A 12,595-nucleotide genomic window follows, 5' to 3' on the forward strand; every position below is an offset into this window, starting at 1 on the left:
ACTGTAGCCTCAGGCCGACCAAAGCCTTGTGAGTGGATTTGGTAGACGGAAACTGAAAGAAGCCCGTCGTATATATGTATATGTATATATATGTGTGTTTGTGTGTCTGTGTTTGTCCCCCCAACATCACTTGACAACCGACGCTGGTGTGTTTACGTCCCTGTAACTTAGCGGTTTGGCAAAAGAGACCGATAGAATAAGTATTAGGCTTACAAAGAATAAGTCCTGGGGTCGATTTGCTCGACTGAAGGCGGTGCTCCAGCATGGCCACAGTCAAATGACTGAAACAAGTAAAAGAGTAAAGAGTATTTGCTTTATAAAATAGGATCTCTGTGTATTACTTGGTCACTTGTTCATTCTAAAGCCTTAAGATAAACAATATTCTAAGGTTTTCCCTGTTTTTCTATGATGAAAAGAGCATCAGGGTTACAAACTTTTTAAGTATCAACACAAAGCTGACCACATGCAAAAAGAAGTATTCACTTGGTTCGGCTCAACAAATTTTGATGATGATCCTTGACGGTGATTGTTACTGCAGAGTTGAGTCTAACAGAAAACTGAAACCTTTTAAATTGAAATGGTAAACCAGTTGGCTTCAGAGATATTCTACAAAGGAAACAAGAATTCAGTGAATTTTCGTAACATGAATGTGATACCTAAGAAACATGGAACATCATATTTCTGTCCATGAGTTTTGTTATTACAAAACCTTGGAGGATCTAGGATGTGGTTTTGGAAAGATTCAACTATGTCTATTAGGTCTACTATACAGAGAACCTCATTGGCTCGTTCATGTATCTATACGTCTAAGAGAGATTTGAAGAAGATTTGTGGGGGTATTTCTGTCAAGTCTCTCTACTATCTAGTGACTCTCTCAATAGCTTATATATATATAAACACACATAAAACAGTAAGGTGTGATCTGAGGATAAATTGGATACAGTTTCTAGTATGTAATACTATCATGTAGGGGCAGCATACTTAGCTCATACAAACATAAAACAGCAGGGTGTAATATGAGAGGAATTTGGCTGTTATTTCGATCAGGTATGCATACTGCACATTTTCCTCATCGAGTCATGCATGCACAATTACAGTAATGTGAAGAAAACTGGCATGATACAATTAAAAGTCACAAAAATGTTTTTAAATCTCTATATAATAGGGACAGGATGACTGTGTAGTAAGAAGTTTGCTTCCCAACTACATAGTTTTAGGTTCAGTCCTACTGTGTGGCATCTTGGGCAAGTGTCTTCTACTATAGTCCCGGGTTGACCAAAGCCTTGGGAGTTGATTTGGTAGATGGAAACTAAGAAGTGTGTGCGTGTTTGCTTCCACTCTTAATGCTTGATAACTGATGTTGGTTTGCTTACACCTACTTAACTTAGTGGTTCAGCAAAAGACACTGACAGAATAAAAAATACCAGACATATAAAAAATAGGTATTAGAGTCAATCTGTTCAACTAAAACCCTTCAAGACAGTGCTCCAGCATGGCCACAGTCCAATGATAGAGACAAGTAAAAGATAAAAGATAATAACTGACACAGTTCATACAAAATCTTTTCACTGGCAATGAAAAATGGCAATGTAGGAGGGAACAGAGCTTCTTGAGGTGAAATACACCTCAAAAATACTACACTGTCCATCTGAAATCTCCTAATATAATAATGAGCATAGTATTTTTATGGATTTATCCAAAATCATGCCGGATGTGGAGGAGGAAAGAAAATAGTAATTCAGTGAAAGAGAAGTAGTGAGAGTAATAGCTCTGACTGAGAGGGAATGAGAGAAAGTTATAGCAACAAGAGAAAGGAAAGGGTGATAGATGAATAAGGAAGGAAGAGGTGAAAAAAAAAATCAGTGTTTCAACTCTGTGTGAGTATATATGTGTATGTGTGTGTGCGCACAAGGGAAGTATGTGACTGTTTGTATGTGTAATTATTGTGTACCTTATTTTGTACTTTATTTACATATAAAATACTACAATTAGCTGTCATTATTGACAGCACGTGGTCGTCTAGTTAAATATATTATAGAATAACTTAAGACACTCAAGCAGGTGGCTACGACAAACTGTTTATTTGAATGTGAATTTTCTTTAGTTTGTTTTAGCCATACAGTTGGTGTATATAAATGAATGACTGACCCTTGGAATCCATATAAATACACATTATTAGGCAGAGACCAATATCATAGGCATGCATGTCAATATATTGATGTGTGTAGTTGTAAGCATATGTATCTAAAATCATTTTAGCCTTTAGCATTTAAATTGGCCACATCTGGCCTGAATATTCTACCTGGTTTTATATTCAAACTGGCTATATCTAGCACGTCACACTTACCCTACAATGTCATTCTAAGAATAAACAATCACATCATCAAAATCTCAAGGCTACAAGATAATGCATGATTATTTCAAAATAATGTGAATAAATAAGAACTACATTAGACAGTGTAATATGAACAGTAAAGGGTTAAACATGTAACAGATTCACTAATAGGAAAAAGAAAACATCTTCATTTAAATAACACAAAGGAATGCTGTCTTAAAATGTATATGAATGCAAGTCTGTATATTAGTGTGTGTAGCCGTAAACAAACATCTGTCAAATCTTTTTTTAACACTCATCAAATTAACTGTTATTTTTTTTAAATACAAAAGAATGCTATAATGGAATATATATATATATATATATATATATATATATTAATGCAAGTCAACATATTTTTGCAACTAGATGTAAAAGTACATTTTTTTTCAAATGCTTTTTTAACACTCTTAATTCTTCATTAAACTAATGATATGAATTCAGATGAAATCCTTTGACCAAAATTGAAAAACAACAATGGATTGATTTGAGTGAGAGAAAGTAGATAGAGGGAGATGATTAGAAGACTAAATGCTTAAAAGTTTTGAATAAGACGGCAAAAATTTTTAAAAACTTGTAAACATACATGTTGCTGCTTTATGCATCAAATAAATGTAATACACATCTTTCCTGTGAAATTGCAAATAACATTATTCATGATTTTCTTGATGTTTGTCTTGTGTCTGAATAAAACAAGAATACACACAGACAACAGACATTAATGTGTGTGTGTGTGTGTGTGTGTGTGTGCATATCTGTAAGAAAGTGGGTATTTATAATGGAATGTAATCTGTTTTTTATAAAAAATAATATCAGAATATTTAAAAAGATTTTTAAATAGTTGCAGCCTGTCTCCCACAACATGCATTGGTCCAACAGGTGGTCATTCCAAAGGATTCTGCTCTCTGCAACATATGATGATCCAGTAGCAGCAGCTTGTGTTCCAGTACATGTGGTAGTCCAACAGAAGGCTGTTTTCTCACTACATGTGGGGGTCCAACAGATAGCTGTTCTCTCACTACATATGGTGGTCCAACAGAAGGCTGTTCTCTCACTACATGTGGTGGTGGTCTACTAGTTGCAGCCTATTCTTCTATGTGATAACTGAGAAGCAGTGGCCTGCTTCCCACTACATATGATGGTCCAATAGGAATATTAGCCAGCTGTTCCCCACTACACATTGTGGTTTAGTGCCATAATCAATTCCTAACTATATCTCCTATCTTTCAGTTGTTTCAGTCACTGGACTGCAGCCATGCTGGGACAGTGGCTTGAAGGGTTTTGTCGAACAAATTGACCCTGCTACTTATATTTTTTTAATCTGGCACTTATTCTATCAGTCCAAACCACTAAGTTTCAGAGATATAAACAAACCAACACTGGCTGTCAATCAGTGAAGAGAAGACAAACACATACAAAAAGATACACAAATATATATATATACATATATATGTATATATATATATATATATATATATATATATGAATAATAATAATAAATGGAGCAAAACGCATATAAATAAAAGTTCTACCTCTGGTAACTATTAACATATTTACATTATCAAAGGTTTTTTTAAAAACTGAGATAATATTAATATATACATAAACTAATATATATATATATATATATATATATATATATATATGACTGCCACTTTCAGCCATTTATGGTCACTATCAGTATGTATGTATACAATTATGTGCACTAACTGCAGCATCAGAGCACTTTAGTTCTTATTTCTAGCTTTGTAGGTGTTCTAACACCCTCTGTCATATTTAATGACAATTATAGTTTTCCTTTTTGGTGATACATTGTTAAACTGCTGCCTAATTTGATTATATATACACACACACACACACACCATATTTTAACATGTATAAGGAACCCTTTTTTGTCAAAAATTAGATTACAGAAAATATGGGAGTTTCTTATACATGGATAGTGTACAGTCTCTTACAAAACCTTTTCTCTAAATTTTAAGCCCCAAAATTTAGGGGGTTCCTTATACATGAGGGTTCCTTATACACATTAAAATACAGTTGGGTTTCTCTCAATTTCTGTCTACTAAATTCAGTCATAAGGGTTTTGGTCAATTTGGGGATATAGTAGGAAACACTTGCCCAAGATGTAATTTAGTGGGATTGAACCTGGAACCATGTGGTTGAGAAGCAAACTTCTAACCACAGTTATACCTGCACATATATATGTAGAAGATTTTGATTTGTACTCAGAAGTTTTGTTTCTTGATGATTGATCAGTTTTTGTATGAGTAAAACAGTCTGATGAAGATTATTGTTATAGTTACATGTATTATTTATAGCAGCATTATTCTGCCAAGGTTGGCTTTGCTTATCATCCTTTTATATGTGTGTGTGTGTGTGGGGGGGGGGGGCGTGATAAAATAGGTATCAGTTGTGCACAGGGGTCGATGTAATTAACTAAGCTCCTGGCCCAAAATTTGAGGCCTTGTTCCTATAATAGAAAGAATTATTATTATTATTATTATTATTATTATTATTCAGGCGGCGAACTGGCAGAATCATTAGCATGCCAGGCGAAATGCTATTTTGTCTGTCACTATGTTCTGAGTTCAAATTCTGCCAAGGTCGACTTAGCCTTTCATCTTTTCAGGGTCAATAAATTAAGTACCAGTCAAGTACTGGGTTGATGTGATTGAATGTTCCCCTCCTCCACAAAAATCCAGGCCTTGTGCCTATAGTAGAAAAGATAGTTATTATTATAATTATTATTAGTGAGGACGCATGGCCTGGTGGTTAAGGTGTTGCACTAACGATCATAAAATTATGGTTCCATTTCCTGGATTAAGTGATGCGTTGTGTCCTTGAGCAAAACATTTCATCTCACGTTGCTCTGTGATCACTTTTAACATCTGATATATGGCACATATATTTGATCACTATAAAGAAATCATTTGTGCAGGTTGTTCAGCAAAAGCTGAACACTTATATGTTGTCTTTAGAAAAAAAGGTGATGTAAAAGGAGAAAGGGCTCTATACCCCTTTCTTATTTTTCTGACCAGGCTCCTGTGGCTTTTGTGGGTTTTTCCATGTGTAACCTTTTCTTTTTCGACGCGCCTCCCCTTATTGGGAGTTTTATTTGTTATATCTTTCTCCGTTTTTCCTGTTTACACGAATGTTTTTCTACTTTTTGGACAAAACCCTATGTAACCTTCATCCTGTCTTTGTCCTTACATGTTTTTGATTTATATTAGCCTTTGTGGTCAATAAAACGAATTAATTATTATTCTTATTACCTTGTGCCTACAGTAGAAAGAATTATTATTATTATTATTATTATTATTATTATTATTATTATTATTATTATTATTATTATTATTATTATTATTATTAAGGCAGCAAGCTGGCAGAATTGTTAGCATGTCAGACAAAATGCTTACTGGCATTTCCACTGGTTTTACATTCTGAATCCAAATTCTACCACAGCTGACTTTCCTTTTGGTCCTTCAGAGGATGATAAAATAAGCACCAGTTGAGCATGAGGTCAATGTAATCGACTGGACCATTCCTCCAAAATTTCAGTCTTGTGCTTATAGTCGAAAGAATTATTATTATTATTATCATTATTATTATTATTAGTTGTATCCTTAAAGGTGGCAAGCTGACAAAATTGTCAGCATGCTGGCCAAAATGTTCAGTGGCATTTCGTCCATATGTTCTAAGCTCAAATTCTGCCAAAGTTGACTTCACCTTTCATCCTTTTGGAGTTAATAAAATAAGTACCAGTTGAGCACTGGAGTTGATGTAATCGACTTACCTCTTCCCTGAAATTGCTGGCCTTGTGCTAAAAATTTGAAACCATTATTATTAATATTCTTTGTAACAGAGAATATTACTAATTCTCTTGGATACTACTTCATTTCAACATAACAGTAGCAAAAGTTGTTTAACTCCATCCTGTTCTTTTTTGTTTTGCTTTTTTATATGCAAATGTAGTATTATATCTAGGATCACATGAACCAATGTGCTTAAATTTTTTTCTTTTTTTTTTTCTTTTTTTTTTTTTCTTTTTAAATAGGTTTGATTTGAGGGATATTTCCGTGCTATTTTTAATAGGATGAGAGGTCAGATACAGTTTCCTGTAAATGTTGCTACAAAGGGTGGTTTCGAGTGGGGGGGGGGGGGGGACATTTCACAGGTTTATACCTGAATGGGGAAAAATTTTAGAAGAATATAGCTACTTTCAACAAAGTTTAACTGAGGCAAATGAATAGTATAGAGAGATTTCAAGTACATTATTATTATTATTATTACTATTATTATTATTGAACAACCTACCATCATTATCAACCACACACCCAGGAACAACAGATTATTTCATAACATAAATATATTGAATGACATCCCTCCTGTGAGGGACCAAGAGAAAAGAGAGAGGAAAAAAAATGAGAGAAAAACAAAAATGAAAGAAGACAGCAGCAGTCACAACAATAACTAGAATGTTGACTATTTTCAATGTAGAGAGTAGAAGTTTAGATACAGGAAAGAAATATTTTGAAAGTACGTGTTCCAAGTATTGGACTCTATCCACCAAAGTTCCAAGCCAAGTGCAGCATCAAGCAAATCTCTTATGATAGTTATGTTCATAATTTATGAGAGGAATTTTTCAAGTCATACACACACACTTGCACACACATATATGTTTATGTGTGCAAATATTTATATATTGTATAGAAACGTGTGTGTGTGTATGTGTGTATGTGAGTGTGCAAGTGTATGTAAATACATACATATGTATGTAAATACGTATATATGTAAATACATACAAACACATATATATATATATATATATATATATATATATCCACATGCACATCCAGAATATTTAGAATTTAGTTTCCTTCTTTCTCTCTCAAAACAAAAGAAAATAAGCAAATAATAAATAAATAAAAGAATGTAATTCTTGTTAAAAACAAAAATAAATAGAATAAATGAAAATATTTTTTCATATATATTCTATATTTTCTACGAAAGAAAAAAAAAAATTCATGACTTATATTTATTTTAGGTGAGAATAAGTGTGAAATGAAATCAGTATCTTAATACCCTCATAGACTACTGTTTTGGTAAGAAAGACCCAAAGTAGATGTCAAATGCGGGGTAGGGTGGGGGGAAGGAGTAGTGGTAAGTGGAGAAGGATGGCACATCAATATGGTGTGGCATAAAAATATAAAAAAGAAAAAAAAAAGTTCCTGTGTTTGTGGTGGAAATAGATATTGCTTTTGCCTCTACAGGAAGGAAGGAAAAGAACATCTTATGGGAGGAGGACTTTGGCTGGGCTGCAGAGTAGTGGTAGGGGTGGTGGTGACAGTGGGCAGACGAGGGTCTGGGGGTGGGAAGCTGAAAGAAGGAAATAAGAAGTGAGAAAGAAGTGTGAGAGAGAGAGAGAGAGAGAGAGAGAGAGAAAGAGAGAGAGAGAAAGAGAGAGAGTAGTCCTGCTTTGTTTTTCTTTCTCTCCACCCTTCCTATGCTTCCTTCATGCTGGATCTTATATACAATGTGAGGGTACTAACTTATATACAATGCAAGGATACCCATCTGCCACCCACCCAGTTAGAGAGAGGAGAGAGAAAAAAATTAGAGAGAGGGGTATAGGAGAAAGAGACACAGAGAGAATATAATCCCTGTTGGCAGTTAGCAAGGAAGAATTCAGTGATACCCTGCTGCCAAAATTGTTTTTCTAAGCTGGAAAAATTCAAGCCACAAATTTTCTTCAAGACAACATTGACAACATTAACAACAACAACAACAACAGAAAAAGAAAAAAAAAGCAACAACACTAAGGATAGAAATAAAAACAAAACAAATAAACAAAGACTCCCACCACCAAAAAGAAAAAGTAAACTAAAGAAAAAAATAGTAAAAAACAAAACAAATAAATCTGTAAAAAAAAATAGAAGAAAATGGTAAAGAGGAGGAGGAAGAATAATAATAATATTTGGCTAACGCTGTTAACTCATCAGTGTGTCAGTTGTGACACTTATCTGACAGATTTCCTTTCTGTCTGTCAGTAAGAGAAACACACCAGCAACACAGAAAAGGCGCAGGCGAGTTTTATTGCTGAGGAATGACAGAATGTGTGCGTGTGTGTGTGTGCGCGCCTGCGTGCATGGGTGAGTGTGTGTGTAAGTGCATTCCATATATATACATACACACAACACATACATACATATATATATATATATATATATAGATATATATATATATATATACACACACACACACACAAACATACACACAAATATATACACATATGCACACAAATACTTTTATATGTATGGGTACATACATACGGATATACATGGACGGACCGAGATATATATATATGCCTGTATATATAGATGAATGTATGTATGAAGAAATGCAAATATGTTCTAAATGGCAGGAGTAAATAGCCCAGTATGGCTGTGCTCCAATGACTGAAGCCAGCAAGAGATTAAATGAAATATGTATGTTTTCACACCCGAGTGTAACAGTACAAATGAATAAAAAGATATAAGTAATCAGTTATACAAGGGATTTTGTTACACACACACACAGACACACACATATGAAATTGAACATATCCATTACTGGTTGTCCTAACATGTTTTATCAAGCATCCATGGTGCACACAAACACATATTTACACACACTCACAAACAAACATATTTACACACACACATATGCACACACTCACACAGAAATGTGTGTGTATGAATTTATATTTGTTTTTGATTGTTGGGTATGGAGGCATGAGGAAGTGTGTGCCCATGGTCAAACTCACCTAGCTCTCTGACCCTGGTGAGACTGATTGCTACCCTTAATGTTCCATTTAAACAGTTGCAAGTTAACGCCTGAATGAAAGAGACGAGAGGGGATGGAATTCCAGGGGATTGATGGTATTGGGAGGAAGGACAAGCTGTAGTGGTCAGTGGTGAAAAGAGGAGAAACAAATGAGTTGAAAGTGCATGAGTGGGAAAGGTGCAAGACCAACAAACTCCGAAAAACTGAGGTTATTATATTTATCATCATTATCATCATTGAAGGCAAATGGCTTCGTGGATAGGGTGTTGAACTAATTAATGATCATAAGACTGGTTGATCTGTGATGATCGGGGGGGGGGGGGGGGTATATCTTGCAAATCTACCAGCCCAATGATTTTCTTTCATGGCAGAATTAATAGTCAAGACTATTTAAGCATTTTATCTGATCAAATTCTGGTTGCAGAACTGTTTCTGGAGAGAAACGCGATCTTTCAGGATGATAATGCACCAATTCACACAGCTAAAGTTGTTACTGAATGGCATGAGGAACATTCGAGTGAAGTTGAACATCTTATCTGGCCACCACAGTCTCCAGGTATCAATATTATTGAACATTTATGGTGCATTTTAGAAAAACAAGTAAGGAGTCGATATACTCCATCATCATCACTACAAGAACTGGAGACTGTTTTAGCTGAAGAATGGACAAAAATTCCTTTGGAAACAATTCAAACTTTGTATGAGTTCATACCTCATAGAATTCAAGCTGTAATTACTGCCAAAGGTGGTCCTATCCCATATTAAAATAAATTTGTTTGAAATTTTAAGGTGTTTCTATTATTTTGTCCAACCCCTGTATCTCGCAATTATTTGCTTAAAACTATAGACAGATATGGAGCTAAGAATCCCAACCTGGAACTAAGCTGCAATGATTTAATTGAATGCCCCCTTTAGCTCACAGAAACATTTATCATCTATTGCCAATATTTCATGGTATTGTTAAGAAGTTTGGTGTCATATTTATAACCGGAAATGAAACTGATGCAAATAAAAAAAAAAATTAAAAAATCATAAGAAAACAGATTAAAAAAAGAAAAAGACCTGATCACAACAATTATAAAAATAAATAAATGCAAACGGTAAAATTGGATCTGCATGAACGCATAATTATGACATCTACATATGAAGGGTTAAAATAGCAGTATATTATTTTTTAACCCATTGGCCTGATTATATTATTTATCTTGAAGGTGGAAATTAATGGATTTTTGTAAAGCTGCTCTTGATTCTCTTATTATTCTTATTTCTTTGTGTTTGTTTATTTGTGTTGTAGTTGTTACAGTTTTTGTGTGTGTGTGTGTATGTGTGATTTCTGATTTCAAAGACGGCATGCTTGAAAGAAAGGAATAATAAAGTGAAATAAATAAATAAATAAAAAACTAGATGGAAAAAGATTATCAGCAGCAGCACAGAGTTATTTTCTTTTCCTCTTTCTGCTTTTTTTCATTTGTTCTTGGAAATTTCTAACCATTTATCAACCAGATTCCTACAAAATTTTATGAATCAGGGTTATATTGCTGGAATATATTTAAAACTTGTCTCTAATGTAGTTGTTGTTGTTGTTATTATTATTATTATTATTATTATTAAGGTAGCGAGGTGGCAGAATCATTAGCATGCCAGGCAAACTGCTTAGCAGCATTTTGTCTATCTTTACATTTTGAGTTCAAATTCTGCCGAGGTCAACTTTGCCTTTCATCCTTTCAGTGTTGATGAAATAAGTACCAGTTGAGTACTGGGGTCAATATAATTGACTATTCACCTCCCACAAAATTTCAGGCCTTGTACCTTTATCATTAAGGAAACAGAAAGTGGAATCTGTAGAGCATCGAATAAAATGCTGTGGTATTTAGTTACAACACTTTATGTCTCTTTTCTTAATTTTATTTCTAATTCTGTTAAGGGCTAACCTTCCACGCCCCTTGAAATGTTTTGTAATATTTTGTTTCATCCTTTTGCATTCCGAGTTCAAACCCTGCTGAGGCCGACTTTGCCTTTCATCTTCTTAGGGCTAATAAAATAAGTACTTCATCAAGTTCTGGGGGTTGCTTCAATGGAATGCTTCTTCCTTCCAAATTTATTGCTTCCTGTCTGTGCTAAGAAAATCATAAATTCTAACACTTATGTCTTCTTCTTCCCCTTCAACATTCTTTGTCAACTATTAAGTCTTTTGTCTTCAGATTCATTTATAAGAAATGGAATTAACCAGATGGGTGTACATTTCTCCAAAGGTGAGACACTGAAATCCCTCAGGTACCAGGGAAAATCTAGTATTTCATCTGGATAGGTTGGTGCTTTGTACTAATACAAAAAAAGACTGTTGCACTAAGTTTGTCCTACAGGTTGTTATGCTACTAATCTAATATGATATCTGCTTTGTTACTTCCCTGTTAATAGGTGCCATGCAATAGAATGGAACCTGGAACCATGTGTTTGGGAAGCAACTTCTTACCACACAGCCACACCTGTAGAAGGATACTGGATGTCTCTGTAAGAAAAAAATTCCACCATCATATCAGTGTTAGGATGTGTATGTGTTATTAGGGCTTATATGTGAAACCACCAATGTGCTTTAATAACCATCTGCAGGAAAGTGCATAGAGTCCAATATATCTTTAGTGGTTAGTTCCAGATCAGCTCTGATCAAGCAGACCTATGATCAATGGCATTCCAGCAGTAATCATCCTGACAATTTTAAGCATAATGTCACTATGTATCTAAGACTGCCTTAGTCAATGTATCCTTCCTTTTAAAAGACAGTCGATGTATTTTTTTTTTGCTGCTATTTTTAGCACTTGGATCCAGACAAAAATGTAGCAGGAATGACTAGACAGAAGCTATACTCACTCTGATACACACCGAATATCGAATGACAACAGTGGGTGACCAATAAAGACCTCTACAGGGATCTTCCCTTGATATCAGAGGTAGGCAGAGTCAGGAGACTCCATTTTGCTTGCTGGGCACTTCTACCAGGCCAAGAATGAGTGCATTAGGGATGTGTTACTCTGGGGACCAATACATGACTACAGGATGAGAGATTGATTAGCTACAACATATGTTGACAGACTAGTGATTGACAGTGGTCTATCAGATCCTGAGTTGAAGTCAGCAGTGGAGGACAAGAGACTAATGGAGGAACATCTGTGCAAATTGAGGTAACTCGATCTAAAGAGAGGAGTTACTACATAGGCTCTCTATCTGGTTCACCTAATACATATACCATTATAGAACATACAGTAACTACATGCTATATGATAGAGGCATTGTATTGAACAGTGATCTAATTTGCTAATGGGACATGTTTTGAGGGAGAAAGAATTAAAAGTTATGTCAAATGAAAAAAATATTTAGATAACAATATGGGACAAACAT

At 34.6% G+C, this 12,595-nt stretch overlaps 1 protein-coding gene across 1 annotated transcript in view; it reads right to left on the minus strand.

The window, feature by feature from the left end:
• LOC106869501 (transmembrane protein 135) overlaps positions 1-12,595 on the minus strand; it is a 466,726-nt gene that overhangs the window by 243,264 nt on the left and 210,867 nt on the right. The window lies entirely within an intron of this gene.

The sequence above is a fragment of the Octopus bimaculoides genome, chromosome 1, assembly GCF_046866305.1.
Source record: "Octopus bimaculoides isolate indiv1 chromosome 1, ASM4686630v1, whole genome shotgun sequence".
In the NCBI taxonomy this organism is placed as follows: Eukaryota; Metazoa; Mollusca; class Cephalopoda; order Octopoda; family Octopodidae; genus Octopus; species Octopus bimaculoides.